Raw genomic sequence first — 15,975 nt, 5'->3', positions numbered from 1 at the left:
TGCTTTTCTGTTCAGAGCCTGGAGTTTTGCATCTGTATCACATACTTTTATATGAAGATATAGAGATGTGTGTGTGTGCGCACACACACACACACACACACACACACAGGACTGTTGCTGCCACCCATGTCGCTCGCCAACCCGCTCACCCTGGACTACAGATCCTCCAATGGGGCCTGCGTGATGACAGCCTTACATTTATATGTATATAGGAGTATAGATATGGTTTTAACATAAAATGACGTTAATCAGCTCCGACAAACCCTGTAGTGTTACATGCGTATCTCAGCCATCTTAAGAAAGGAACATTGAGTGAGGGCACTGTCAAATAACTGAATCATCGACTGCATTGCCAAGGCTTCAACTGCCCATCACATAGCCTCTCTCCCAGCAAGAAGCTGGCGTGACATCAACCTTACTTTGGTTTGCATAGCTGATCTATGGGAGCCATACTTTGTCAAAACAACCGTGTTCAGTTTGGGCCTTTTGTGTTGTGTTATATGCTTCATAGCTGCCAAGTTATCCCTTTTTTAAAGGGATTTTCCCTTATGCTGAATAGGCTTCCTCATGAGAAAAGGGAAAACTTGGCAGCTATGATGCTTGGAAAGAGCCAGATCACAAACTTCCTGCCATCTCCTTTGGGGTCTTTCCAAGGGGAGGTGGTTTCTAGATGGGTAGAGGTAAACACAGCCTGGCAGCTGGGTCTCATGTATAAGAGGAGGGTCTGGTTGGTGTCTAGTGACAGGAGGGCCAGAACAGGGTTAGGGGAGGGTTCCATGTCTGGCCCATAAGACTGGAGACATCAAAAAGGCTTTGCCAAAACCAGTAAGCTCATCACACTCCCGCCATCTTGCAGACTTAATAGCCAAGGCATTCTCCCCTTTTTCATAGTGGTAAGAACCTAAGAAGAGCCTGCTGGATCAGGCCAATGGCCCATAAAGTCCAGCATCCTGCTCTCACAGTGGCCAACCAGATGCCTGAATGGGAAACTCGCAAGCGGGACCCGAGTGCAAGAGCACACTCCCTCCCTCCCTCCCTCCCTCCCCACCAGCAACTGGTATTCAGAAGCTAGTAGTCATCAATAGCCTGGTCCTCCATGAATTTTCTCCAATGCTCCTTTAAACCCACCTAACCTGGTGGCCATCCCTGTGTCCTGTGTGGGAGCAAGGTTCATAGTTTAACTCGGTGCTGTTGGAAGATTTGTTGTTGTTGTTTAGTCGTTTAGTCGTGTCCGACTCTTCGTGACCCCATGGACCATAGCACGCCAGGCACTCCTGTCTTGCACTGCCTCCCGCAGTTTGGTCAAACTCATGTTGGTAGCTTCGAGAACACTGTCCAACCATCTTGTCCTCTGTCGTCCCCTTCTCCTAGTGCCCTCAATCTTTCCCAACATCAGGGTCTTTTCCAAGGATTCTTCTCTTCTCATGAGGTGGCCAAAGTATTGGAGCCTCAGCTTCACGATCTGTCCTTCCAGGGAGCACTCAGGGCTGATTTCATTCAGAATGGATAGGTTTGATCTTCTTGCAGTCCATAGGACTCTCAAGAGTCTCCTCCAGCACCATAATTCAAAAGCATCAATTCTTCGGCGATCAGCCTTCTTTATGGTCCAGCTCTCACTTCCATACATCACTACTTGGAAGATTTAGGGCAGAGGAAAAAAGGCCACAGCGTACAGTGGAACTCTCTCCCCCAGGAGGCAGTGAAGGCCACCAACCTGGATGTATTTGAAAGAGAAATGGACAAATTCATGGGGGAGAGGGCTATCGATGGCTACTAGCCATGATGGTTATGCTCTACCTCCACATTTGGTAGCATCGGATGCCCACAAGTTCTGGTGTTATGAGAGAGAGAATCATAGAATCTTAGAGTGGGAAGGGACCCCACGGGTCATCTAGTCCAACCCCCTGAAACGCAGGAATCTCTGCTAAAGCATCCATGACAGATGGCCGTCCAACCTCTGCTTAAAAACCTCCAAGGAAGGAGAGCCCACCACTTTCCAAGGGAGACAGTTCCACTATCAAACAGCTCTTACTGCCAGAAATTTCATCCTAATGTTTGGTTGGGATTTTCTTTCTTGTAACTTGAAGCCGTTGGTTCAGGTCCTAGATGCCGAAGCAGCAGAAAACAAGCTTGTTCCCTCTTCCATGTGATGGCCCTTTGGCTATTTGAAGATGGTTATCATAGAAAGTGAGCTCCATAGTTGAACTATGTGCTGTGTGATAACAGAAGAGTTGTAGCAAGTGTCACAACAGCCATAATAATAGCTGTAGTATGTGTAGAGTGGCTGGGGGAACCCGGCCAGATGGGCGGGGTATAATAAATTATTATTATTATACTTTGAAGATATAACACCTGCAGAAAGAAGAAAAGAAGGAGCAGAATACGTTCCCAGTAATGAGACAAGTCAATCATCTCGTACACACCTAGAAATGGGTTGTATATATTACTTCAGTGAGCAGTTTCCATTTTTATGGCTTAGGGCTGTATTATCCTGCACTTCATTAGGCCAAACAAAAAAAAATTAAAAAATCCTTCCAGTAGCACCTTAGAGACCAACTTTATTAGACCAGGTTACAGGTAGGTAGCCATGTTGGTCTGACACAGTAAAAAAAAATAAAAAAAAATCCTTCCAGTAGCACCTTAGAGACCAACTAAGTTTGTCATAGGTATGAGCTCATAGGTACGAAAGCTCACACCTATGACAAACTTAGTTGGTCTCTAAGGTGCTACTGGAAGGATTTTTTTATTAGACCAGTACATTAGAAATAAACTCTATTTTTTTCTACAGAGCAATTGTGGGGCTGACCTCCCTCTTACTCTTAATTCATTTGTTCATTAGTTCCATCATGTTTGCTGTCCTTCAGACTTGAGTCAACCCATCTTTTCCTGTGAGAGTTCTTATCTTTTTCCAGTGGTATCAGATTTCTATGTGGGCAGCTCTTAATACGGGAAAGACAATTTCCTTATCTGTTAAGGGCAGATGTCTAACATAGCTGATTAAAAATAACCAGGAGGTCTGCTGGGAGGGCATATATCATACGGTTATTTCAATTTCTGCTTGTTACATCGGCCCAAAATTTATTTCATTTCTTGGACAAGCCCCCTCTCCCCAAATATGTGGTCCATCCCGTTAACAAAATCACTTAAATGACACAAACCTCGTTGAGAAGAGCCCTGAGAGAGCAAATGGAACAAAAAATGATTTGAGGAGAGAGGTTCTGTCTTTCCAGTGTGGTGTAGTGGTTAAGAGCAGTGGACTCGTAATCTGGTGAACTGGGTTCGCGTCCCCGCTCCTCCACATGCAGCTGCTGGATGACCTTGGGCTAGTCACACTTCTCTGAAGTCTCTCAGCCCCACTCACCTCACAGAGGAAGGGAAAGGAGAATGTTAGCCGCTTTGAGACTCCTTCGGGTAGTGATAAAGTGGGATATCAAATCCAAACTCTTCTTCTTCTTTCTTAGTTCAGGAACTAAGAAAACGCTGGGGGGGGGGGGGATATGTACAGAGAAAACCTCCCTCAGCCAATCAGAGCGTCTGCTGCCAACAAGTTCTTTCAAATGCCCCCAGATTCCCTCTCCTTGTACTGTGTGACCAAAGACAGGGAACGCATGTTATCTGTGTGCGCTGCACATGCATGTGTATTTGCTCTGCCTCTGTCCTCAATGGCTGGGGTTGCCAAGAGGGCAGGGAACAGGTTTAGCTGCCAAAGCATCAATGTGCTGCGCCCTTTAAAAATTATACCCTGCCTTTCCTTGAAATTTAATATCCAAGCATATCTCTGAATGCCAGTTGCTGGGAATCAAAAGTGTGTTGGGGGGGGGGTTCTGTTGCGCTCGGTCCTGCTTTTGGGCTTCTCCTTGGGGGGGGGGGGTATCTGGTTGGCTATTGTGAGAATAGGATGCTGGACCAGCTTGGCTTTTGGCTTGATCCAGCAGAAAGGCTCTTGTTTTAAGGTCTACAACAAATGAACAAACAAAGAATTATGGCACAAAGTGCACCTGAGCCCTTGCACCTGAGCCCTTGGAAACTATTGATTTCTTAACCTGGAAGGCGCTGCAGCAAGTACAATTAAAAAAAAATTCCCAGGGATCCTATTTGTTTCCTCAGGGAATTCATTAGTAATTTTTGCTCTGCTCTGTTTTATTCTTGGCATCCATTGTTGATTTCTGTTGTTGGGGTTTTTGTTGTTGTTGTTCTTGTTTAAATGGTAAATGTGGTGTTTCAATTTGTAACCACTATGAAATGCAGCTCTTTTAACTGCATAGAGAAGTTTTTAATGTTTGATGATGTTTTATTGTGTTTTTTATATTCTCCTGGGAGCCAGCCAGAGTGGCTGGGGCAAGCCAGTCAGGTGGGCGGCATATAAATATTATTATTATTATTATTATTATTATTATTATTTATTTATTTATTTATTAAGAATAGGGAGAGATTTGATCTGGTTCGGATGTTGACACAAACCTCCCCAATATGCATATTCTGAAACAATATGTGAACTGAAACACACCTGTGCACTGAAATTTTCACTTCTCCCAATTTCAGGATGCAGTTCTCCCAAAGAATAATGTACAAAACAGGTGTGCCTGTGTGTGTGTGTTTGTGTCTGGGTTCTCTCCTCAGAGAACTCCAATTCCCAGAAGAAAATTACTAGACTACTCTTGAGAATTGTAGCTCTGTGAGGGGAATAGGAATTCTCCTATCAACTCTCAGCACCCTTAACAAACTACAGTTCCCAGGATTCTAGGAGTCTTGGTAGACCACAAACTTGACATGAGTCAACAGTGTGATGCAGCAGCTAAAAAAGCCAATGCAATTCTGGGCTGCATCAATAGGAGTATAGCATCTAGATCAAGGGAAGTAATAGTACCACTGTATTCCGCTCTGGTCAGACCTCACCTGGAGTACTGTGTCCAGTTCTGGGCACCACAGTTCAAGAAGGATACTGACAAGCTGGAACGTGTCCAGAAGAGGGCAACCAAAATGGTCAAAGGCCTGGAAACAATGCCTTATGAGGAACAGCTTAGGGAGCTGGGTATGTTTAGCCTGGAGAAGAGAAGGTTAAGGGGTGATATGATAGCCATGTTCAAATATATAAAAGGATGCCATATAGAGGAGGGAGAAAGTTTGTTTTCTGCTGCTCCAGAGAAGCGGGCACGGAGCAATGGATTCAAACTACAAGATTCCACCTAAACATTAGGGAGAACTTCCTGACAGTAAGAGCTGTCCGGCAGTGGAATTTGCTACCGAGGAGTGTGGTGGAGTCTCCTTCTTTGGAGGTCTTTAAGCAGAGGCTTGACAGGCATATGTCAAGAATGCTTTGGTGGTGTTTCCTGCTTGGCAGGGGGTTGGACTGGATTGCCCTTGCGGTCTCTTCCAACTCTATGATTCTTTGATTCTGTGAGGGGAGCCACGTCTGTTTAAAGTGGCATGATGCTGCTTGAAATGTACAATGTAGATGGGACCACAGAGTCTCCATTCAATGCTCTTAACTTTGGAAGAAGCCCGCTTATTCTGAAATATATGGGATTCCGCCCCCCCCCCCAATTCTGCATATAAATTCACATAATATGTTCTGGTGAAGGAGAGGGCCACTCAGGAAAAGGGGGGCGGACAGCACTGAGGAAATCCTTCACAGACCAGCCTGCAAAAAAGCACCTTGAACTGGCGTTGAACATGCAACTGTGAGAAGAGGTTGCTAGACTAGACAGGCATTGGCCTGATCCAGCAGCGCTCTTTGTATGCTCTTCTCTCACACTCTCACACAGAAAGAGAGAGAAAGACCCCTTTCACACCATATCTAACTCTTTGCTGGATGGGATAATTGTGATGCTTTGCTTATTTTTTAAGCTCCTTTTTTAAAGAAAAAATATATATTTATTGGGTTTTATAACAGAAGAAAAACAAAAACACATAATAACAAACCACATGGGTCACACCCCATGTGGGATACAACAAATGTACAAAATACAAACATACAAAAAGAATAACATACAAAAAAGAAAAGCAACATTAGTAAAGGTAAAGGGGCCCCTGACCATCAGGTCCAGTCGTGTCCGACTCTGGGGTTGCGGCGCTCATCTCGCTCCAGAGGTCGAGGGAGCCGGCGTTTGTCTGCAGACAGCTTCCGGGTCATGTGGCCAGCATGACAAAGCTGCTTCTGGCGAACCAGAGCAGTGCACAGAAACGCCGTTTACCTTCCCGCTGGAGCGGTCCCTATTTATCTACTTGCACTTTGACGTGCTTTTGAACTGCTAGGTTGGCAGGAGCAGGGACCGAGCAACGGGAGCTCACCCCGTTGCAGGGATTCGAACCGCCGACCTTCTGATCAGCAAACCCTAGACTCTGTGGTTTAACCCACAGCGCCACCTGGGTCCCCAAACATTACAAAGAAACAAAAAATAATATAGTCCTGTTTATATATCTAAATCCCTGACATCGTTGACTTCCTCATGTCCCTCCTAACTGCGTTTCATTGTATATCATCTTTAGTCATTTCTAAATCATGGTCCAAATCTTATTATAACTTACTTAACCTATTTTTACCTTCATTTCACATTTCATAATCCATTCAAAACTTAATTCACACTTATATCTAAAACTTACTATATTAAAAAGAGAAAAAGAAAAAAATATCAACAAATCCTTTTCTACAACCTCTATATGCTTCCAAATCTTAAACATTCTCAATATTACATTTATTTTTCAAAGAAATTTTAAATTTCTTCCAATCTTCTTCCACCAACTCTTCCCTCTGGTCACGGAGTCTCCTGGTCAATTCAGCCAGTTCCATAAATTCGATCATCTTCGACTGCCACTCATCCACTGTAGGTAGATCTTCATACTTCCAGTTCCTAGCTAATAAAATTCTCGCTGCTGTTGTGGTATTTTTTTTTAAGCTCCTGTTTGGTTCATAGCATTTCATAGATTGCAATTGCCTTATTGGTGATCTGTTAATTGTTTTATAGGCTCTATGCTGCGCTTGTGACGTTCTGTTCTGTTCTGTTCTTTGTTATGTTACTGTTGTTTATTTGTTTGGAAGCCACTTTGAGATCCGTTTGAATGAAAAGCGGCACAGAAATACAAGGAATCAAATCAAACCTTACCTTTTTCTATCTCTAGCCAAAGCTTGGGTGCCTGGCCCAGTTAACAGACAGCAAAGAAATGCGTGGTGGGGGCTTGTTGCTCTGATCCAGAGGCAAAAGAATAGTTTGCTCAGCCATTTTTTTTTTAAAAAATGTTTATTTCAGTCTTCTCTTCTGGGTATAAAGCATATTTGCTGAGGCATGGTGATGGGGTGCATCGAGAAAGAAGACGCTCTAAATAGAACATTCTCTCTTAGGTGATGGTTAGCTGACGCAGTTGGCTTCTTCCTCCAGCTGGCTTTTGGTACCCAAGGCTGTTTTCAAGCCAATTCTACCTTAGGGCCACACAATCTGTGTGCCCAAACACTGGAGCTGTAAACATTTACATTTATTCACAGGTGACATTCAACAGGTGTGCAGTCTGTGTGCCTGTGTATACAACAGCTGGAGCTGTAATTGCGCACTAAGGTGATGATTTTTTTCCATTTTTCTAAAAAAAAAAAAAGTCCTGTAGCACAAATGGATGAACTTTTGCCTATTAATGACTAAAATGAGGTATATTTCATTGAAATATTTTAAAAGGTCACGCACAAACCATTTTTTAAATTTTTTGTATGTCGTTTTACCATTTCATAAAATTGTATTAACAATTCTATATACGTATATATTTTGTATCAAATTTGGACGCAATGCCACATTCCACAATGGAGAGTGTTCTTAGGGTATACAAATGTCACACCTGCGCAAGGTAAAAGCCCTTTTTTGGGACCTCAAAACTCAGCCAGCCAGGGCCGGCTCTAGGTAGACCCCCGGTGGCACGGTGCGCAAACCATGCTGCACCCTGCGAGGGCGGGGGCGCCGGAGCGATCTCCGCCCCTCAGCACCAGGGCACGTGACCTGCTCGAGACTGCCCTGCAGCCAGCAGACCCTGCCGGACATGCTGGGAAAAGAACCTACAGGAGAGGTAGCAAAACATCGTCCTCTAGCGGCATCTATACTGTTACTGCAGCTAAAAAAAGCTTCCTTGTGTGTTTGATGACCCTATATAATGTTGTATATATGTGACTCTAAAGCTTGGGTTCAATTTTATATCTGCTTACAATGACTTAAAAATGGTCAAAAAACTGATAAATAAAAATTTTAAAATCATTTTGTGCATGAGGGTTTTTTTTAATCAAATCTCTTTGAAAGTAATATTTTATCTAATCTTTAATTAAAGTTCATCAAATTATGATACAGGGAAATGAGGTTGTAAAAAAGTCATCACCCTATTGCACACTCTTTTTTTTCACAACGCCTCTTGTACAGGTGTGTGTGGAGACGGAGGGCACCTGTGTTCAGTGTAACGTGAGCACACCTTCTGTGTGACTTGAGTCGTGATGCTGCTGCTAACCTGCATTCCCCCCTTTTGTTATATAAGTAGCAGCCTCAGGATTCATTGAAAAAAAATCTGGTAACCTTAAGATAGAGAGGTCTGGAGGGCCGCTTTCAGGCTTGAGGTTCTGCACTGTGTCTTTTAGGGTGTGCTCTTTTGCTTCTTAGGACGCAGGTGGCGCTGTGGGTTAAACCACAGAGCCTAGGGCTTGCTGATCAGAAGGTTGGCGATTCGAATCCCTGTGACGGGGTGAGCTCCCGTTGCTTGGTCCCAGCTTCTGCCAACCTAGCAGTTTGAAAGCTCGTCAAAATGCAAGTAGATAAATAGGAACCGCTACAGCGGGAAGGTAAACGGTGTTTCCATGTGCTGCTCTGGTTTGCCAGAAGCGGCTTTGTCATGTTGGCCACATGACCTGGAAGCTATACGCTGGCTCCCTCGGCCAATAATGTGAGATGAGCGCGCAACCCCAGAGTCGGTCACAACTGGACCTAATGGTCAGGGGTCCCTTTACCTTTACCTTTTGCTTCTGGGGACCTGTCCCTCTTGTAAGAAAAGCACTGTCTGGATCTATGCCTTGAGCCAGCTCTCCCTGGAATGTCCAACCCTTAGAGCAGCGGAGGGCAGTGCATGCAAACCCCCTTGGCTAGACAATGGTACCTCCAGGCTAGGGAGTTCCGCTGTTCCCAAACCGCAGATAAGGAAACGAGTGGCCCACGCCCTGGATGTGCGATAAAAAGGGGAAAGGGGAAATGGGAAAGTTCTCATTGGCCCATGATTCATTATGGGCGCAGCAATGGCCTCACTCGAGCTCGGCATCTTTATGGTCAAAAGGTCACAGAGATGTTATAACCTGCATCTTTTTTTAAAAAGAAAACAACAACAACAGCAACTGTACAGGTTTAACAGGTCCTGCAGAAGTGCAAAAGCGAGTGCGCAGAGGGGCAGCTCTCTATCGCTGGAGCAAAACCAGCTACAGTGATGGCAGAAGGGAGGGGCGACCTGACAAAAGGCTGCAGTCGGATCCTGTTCCAGGAGCAGAAGTGGGTGGAAGGAACTGATCACTTAGAAACGGGAAAGCAAATCCCCAGTGGCAATATTTTATTTTATTTTAATTTGTTGGCGCTCTGTTGTTTAAAGCTGCAGCAAGGCTGTAAGTCAAGCAGTTGCTGTGATGAATGGTTGCATGCCTTAGCAGGGCTGTTCAACTCCCAAGAGACTGTGATCTACTCACAGAGTTAAAAGCTGGCAGTGATCTACCCCCTTTTTGGGGTTCGGGTCAAAGTTGTTGAGTTTTTTCAGGGAGGAGGTAAAATAAAAATGTTGAGCTTTTTTTAGGGGAGCCACAGTTGTTCAGCTTCTTTGGGGGAGCCAGTGATCTACCGCAGACATCCAGTGATCTACCAGTAGATCATGATCTACCTGTTGGACATGCCTGTAATAGGGTACATACACCTGTTGATAAGCATTTATTAAAAGAAGAAGAAGAAATCCAAAATGGCACGAAGTCTCTCCAGAAGGGTGGAACCACGTGATTGAGGTTTTATAAGCATGAGCTGAGGAGTGTCTTGAAATATCAAAATCCCTCTGAAGCAAGAGGAGACCCCCCCAAAATTGCTGTTGTACTAAGGGGCGTAACCTGCTCCTGTGAGTGGAAGGCGCTACAGAGCAACCTGAGGACCTCTGCTTTTCCTAAGTTTCTAGTCCTCATGACCTGCAGAGAAAAACCTGGAGATGTGATGGGCATGTACGGTGGTGGAATGATTGGTAGATGCAGGTTGAAGTTAGGAACTATGGCTCCAGTGCTCTGGGCTGCCCCGTGCTTTAGGAACTTAGGAACTCCATGCCCCATGCTTTAGTAAAACAGCTTTATGTGGGGTCAGTCGGACCTACCTCAGTGTTGCCTGCACTGATTGCTAGTAGCAGCCAACTGGGAGGGGCTCCTGTCTGAAATCTTGGAGAGCTGCTGCCAGTCCGGGTAGGCAGTAGTGAGCTTGATGGACTCAGTGACCTGACTTTAATAAGGCAACTTCCTGTGTCAAGGTTCACACCTGACATCTGGAGAGCCACAGGTTCCCTGCCCTCTGCTTTTCTGGGCATTCGCTTTGGAGAAGAGAGCCTTAGAGATCATCTGGAGTCTCTATAATCCATTACAGTGGTACTTTAGTTCTCAAACACCTTGGTTCCGAAACACCGAAAACCCGGAAGTAAGTTTTTCCAGTTTTCAAACATTTTTCGGAAGCTGCTGTCGGCTATTGTTTCCGGGGCGCCTGCACCAATCAGAAGCTGCGCCTTGGTTTTCAAACATCTTGGAAGTCAAACAGCTTCCGGAATGGATGAAGTTTGGCACTTTTGTTTTTGCTAGTTATTTTGCATTTTTGTTTTTGAGGCTTTTTCAATTAATTTGTTTTTGTGACTGTGTGGAACCCAGTTCAGCTACTGATTGATTAATTGATTGATTGATTATGTGACTGCGGAAATGGATAAAAAGCGCCCCATCCAAACAATGACAATCATCAGTGCAGGTAAGAAAAAATAATAATTTTACTTTTTATCATCTACAATACTGTCTTATTTTTTTATAGTTATTGCTTTCATTTTATGGATCAATGGTCTCGTTGGATAGTAAAATTCATGTTAAATTGCTGTTTTAGGGGTTGTTTTTAAAGGTCTGGAACAGATTAATCTGTTTTGCATTGCTTTCTATGGGAAAGCGCGCCTTGGTTTTTGAACGCTTTGGTTTTGGAACAGACTTCCGGAACAGATTAAGTTTGAGAACCAAGGTACCACTGTAATTGAGAGCTGGACGAGTCCTACCATCACCGCAGCAGTACAGGAGCAAGCACACAGGAGAAGAGGGCAGTCTCCTCCAAAGCAACAAGTGCTCAAATGGTGTCAGAAGTGGAGAAGGCTTTTTGTCCCATGGGTTAAAAAGTGGCCAAGCTGCCCATGAAGGAAAGAGCCCAGATGGCAAATTTTGGCCTGCAAGGGCTTCTCCTCCTGTTTCAACCTATTATTTGAGCAACGGGCCCCATCTAATTAACAGTAATTGCATTACCTAACAGTTAATTAGGTAATGGCTGGGCTGGCAGTTAACGTGAGCATGGATTTATAGGCATCATCAGAGAGGTGTCCTGAAATGTCAGGAGCCTCACAAATGGTCTGATTGGAAGTGCTTTTGGCATTCCTAACAAGCTACTCCACTGAATATAAACAAGATCTTTAAATTTGGGTTTCATAAGGCGTCTATTTGGACACAGCTGGGAATGCCTGCAGATTTGGAGCCTCTGCTAGCCAAGCTTTCTATTAGATTAGAGGGGGGTGGGGGAAATTGGAAAGAGGAGGACGGGATGTCTGTGGCTTTCCCTGGTTGCCTGACCCCAAGTCAGGAAGACGGCACAAAGGAAAAATTGACGGGCCCCCTCCAGACATCCTTTTTATTATGCATTTGTGATCATCTGTGCTCATGCTGGTATCAGAGCATGATACATGACCCTACTCCCACTTTCAATATTTGTGTGGCTTTAAAAGAGGATTGGATACATTCATGAAGGAGAAAACGATCAATGGCTACTAGCAATAGCGGCTGTGCTCTGCTGCCATGGTTGGAGGCCGTGATGCTTGTGGATCCAATTTCTGGAAACCACAGAAGGGGAGAGTTGCTCTTGTGCTCGAATCCTGCTTGACGGTTTCCCATCTGGTTGGCCACTGCGGGAACAGGATGCTGGATACACACACACACACCCCTTCGGCTTGCTTTACATTCTTATGACTATGTGCTTTGGGGTTTTATTTCAGTCTACAACCATGAGGACTAGGAACTTACTTTAAAAATTCAAGTATACATTGTACCCTCCCTCTGCCTCCGGCTTCTTGTAATTCTGAGGGAGGCACCACATTCTGTACTCTGTGACCCAACAGTGCTGATGGAGACATCCAGGCCCTCTGATTCCTTGCACAATTCATATGCCTTTTGCGGGTAAGACTTCCCAATCTGACTTGTTGCTGGCATCATCTGTCTCAAGAGACAATGGAGTGCACTTCTGGAGGTGAAGTCAAATCAGCACCAAAGTGACCTCCCCAGAGCGCAAGTCTCTGCCTGGAGGTCCTGGGCTGCCCAGATGGAAGACACCCCCTCTTGGTCTCGCTGATGAGGTCCAAAGGAAAGCAGAGCAAGATGTCTGGCACCAACTTGGCTGCAGGAGTTGCTGGAAGAAGATGTACAAGGAGTCCAGGGCCGGCCCTACAGCCAGGCTGGGTGGCGCAGGGCACCACGGCATCGGCCTGCCAGGAGGGTGCTGTGAGCTCCGCCCGCCCGCTGGCCCGCCAGTCCGCCGGTCCGCCGCACAGCTGCACCCACGGGAACCGCGCTGTGCCTGCCCGCCCGCCGCGCTGGGAAACGGGGTGGGAGGGCGCCGGAGGGATCTGGTGCTCCACAGCGCCAGGGGTGCTTAAGACGGCCCTGAAGGAGCCATCCAACCGTACTTAGGGACTCCACTCCAGATTTGTGTAGGGTTTACTCCTTAGCCTTTTCTTCTCCCAAAGATATCCCACAAGGCAGCAGAGGTTTAGGATCAGAGTTTTTCCTTCTCTTAGATGGGCTACCTTCCCAGGTTGACAAGCCCCATCTGCCCCTCACTTCCCTCTGCAGCAGGTATCGAAATTGCCTTCTTGACCTGCTTCTCAACCTGCTAGAAGAGGCATCCCCAAACTTCGGCCCTCCAGATGTTTTGGACTACAATTCCCATCTTCCCCGACCACTGGTCCTGTTAGCTAGGGATCATGGGAGTTGTAGGCCAAAACACCTGGAGGGCCGCAGTTTGGGGATGCTTGCAAGGGCGTACCCACCATGCGGCAAGTTAGAGCAGCTGCCCTACTCTAGAAGCAGGTCTGGTGGGCAGAGGCGGAGCACAGCCCGGCGGAGCGCGAGTTCGCCATTCCCGCCGCACCGCGCCGCACCCTCCCTCCAGCTCCCCGGCGCGCCCTCAGGCAAGGCCAAGCGCGGCGGGGAACCAGGGAGCGCGGCGCGGTGGGCGGGAACGCCGAACTCGCGCTCCGCTGGGCTGGGCTCCGCCTCCGCCCACCAGCCCTGCTTCTAGGGAGGGGCACAGCCCGGCGGAGCGCGAGTTCGCCGTTCCCGCCCACTTTGTGGCCCCTCCCCTTCCGTGCCTTGGCCCCTCCCCTTGCCCCCCCCCCTAGTTTTGATCCTGGGTACGCCCATGGATGCTTGTGCTAGAGCATGCAGAGGAAGCCCCTAACTCGTTGAGGGTTTGAGACCCATTGGCTACCCTCTCCTGGTTTAGCCGCCCAGACAAAGCCAATTCCCAGGGTGTGGCTGCAGTCTCACGCTGGCAGCTTATAGGAGCCACAGGTGAGCGCAGGGTGGGGACCTATCCCAGAAGGAGCATGACGTGTCTCCCACCAGAGGTGCTACAAAACTTGACTGAGTGCTCCTTAAATGTGAGGGTGGCCACTGACTAGACAGTTTGGCTAGTTTGCACATTTGTACGCGGGTCTCTCCGGAGGCCTGTTTCCTCGACAGCCACCGCAAACAGCTTTGATACGAGCTTTGTCACGTCATCCTCCGGATGAAGAGCAGATGGTTTGGAAAATGAGCAGGATGGAGCTTGTGCAAGAAGAGCGGTGGTGGTTGCCATGTTCTCTCTGGTGGTGGCAGAAAGTAGTGCCTGTCTCCCCCTCCCTCCAGCAATCCCTGGATGCATCGCTTGTTAGCACTGCTATTTATTAATGGATTCAATTTATATGGGCTACCCTTCCTCCCAAGAAGCTGAAGGCATCTCTCTCTGTCTCTCTCTCCCTCTCGCATCCACACAGCCACCAAGATTGCATTTAGCTCTGATTCCTGCATTGCAGGAGCGAGTGGCACTGTGGTCTAAACCACTGAGCCCCTTGGGCTTGCCGATCGGAAGGTCGGCGGTTCGAATCCCTGTGACAGGGTGAGCTCCCATTGCTCTGTCCCAGCTCATGCCAACCTAGCAGTTTGAAAGCACACCAGTGCAAGTAGATAAATAGGTACCGCTGTGGTGCGAAGGTGAACAGTGTTTCCATGCATTCTGGTTTCCGTCAGAAGCGGTTGAATCTTGCTGGCCACATGACCCGGAAAGCTGTCTGTGGACAAACACCAGGACCCTTGGCCTGAAAGCGAGATGAGTGCCGCAACCCCATAGTTGCTTTTGACTGGACTTAACTGTCCAGGGGTCCTTTACCTTTTGTATTTTTAATCTGGGCTAGAAGGCCCCTGGGCTCTCTTTCAATTCTGTAATTCCATAAGATTAGGCTAAGATTCAGTGAACTAGCCGTGGAATTGCAGAATTGTTCTGAAAACTAGCAGAAGGCAGTATTTTCTCCAAATCTCTCCATTTTGCAAACGGAAGCCTTGAGGTTTTTTGTCCACTGGTGGGAAGTTCCTTTCCAAATGCGCACACACTTATCCTGTACTGAAGGGGGGGGGAACGCAACCTCTTAGGGCAGGCTTCCTCAGCCTCGGCCCTCCAGATGTTTTGAGACTACAATTCCCATCATCCCTGACCACTGGTCCTGCTAGCCCAGGGATCATGGGAGTTGTAGGCCAAAAAACATCTGGAGGGCCGAGTTTGAGGAAGCCTGTCTTAGGAAGTCACCATTCCTGTTTGTAGCCTTAAGTGCCTGAAGTTTTTATGGGCCTTTTAAGAAACAACAACAAAGAGAAAAAATGTAAATGCAAAGTAAACTAAACTTCCAGATGTTTAAAGATTTATCGGTCCCTTAGTTTCCATGGCAATAATGATGTCAGGCAGTGAGAATGTCAAAAGTCAGTAGCAGGCGGGGAGGAGGGCACATAGGAAGCTAAATAAATGGGAGGGGGGTCCCTTTTTTGTAAGAATAAGAAAAACTACCCCCAAATTAGCTTTGTGTTTAAAATAGCAAAGCTGCATAAAGGTCATGGGTTGGAATCTGCAGCATCTGCGATGGAATGAGAGTACATATACGTGGGAACCCAATGATCGAATGATACCATGAGTGATTTGGAGTGGGGATTTTTATTTTCCGGAGCATTCAAGGTTTCATTCCCCACCCCCACCCCTTCTTTTTAAAGTTCGCTGCCTATTTTCAAGATTTGTTGCATAATACGTAAGATTGGATTCGAACAATTTGATGACAGTGACGTCGACAAAGGCAGCAGAACCGTATTGTGATGGTTCGCACCGGAGAGGTGAAAGGAGCCATGCCTGAGGGTCACAGCCAGGCATAAAGACCAGTTTGGGAAGCTGTAGGAAGTATTTGATCAAGGATCATAGAATCATAGGATTGTAGGGACCATGAGGATCATCTAGCCCAACCCCCTTCAATGCAGAAATCTTCTTCCCAACTTGGTTCTTGAACCCACGACCCTGAGATTAAGAGTCTCACCTTCTACCTTAAGAGTTTCACCTTCTACCAACTGAGGAGGTCGGGATAATAGGTCCATCCAGAAGTTGTTGGGTTTTTGTTTTTTTTGTAATTTGGGGTGTTAAAATGCCT

General features: G+C 46.6%; 1 protein-coding gene across 3 annotated transcripts in view; it reads left to right on the top strand.

Annotated features, from left to right (window-relative positions):
- Window positions 1-15,975, top strand: part of TESC (tescalcin) — a 32,879-nt gene that overhangs the window by 944 nt on the left and 15,960 nt on the right. The window lies entirely within an intron of this gene.

The sequence above is a fragment of the Zootoca vivipara genome, chromosome 17 (assembly GCF_963506605.1).
Source record: "Zootoca vivipara chromosome 17, rZooViv1.1, whole genome shotgun sequence".
Taxonomy (NCBI): domain Eukaryota; kingdom Metazoa; phylum Chordata; class Lepidosauria; order Squamata; family Lacertidae; genus Zootoca; species Zootoca vivipara.
The sequence above is the reverse complement of the archived record's forward strand: the minus strand, read 5'-3'. Positions and strand labels throughout refer to the sequence as shown.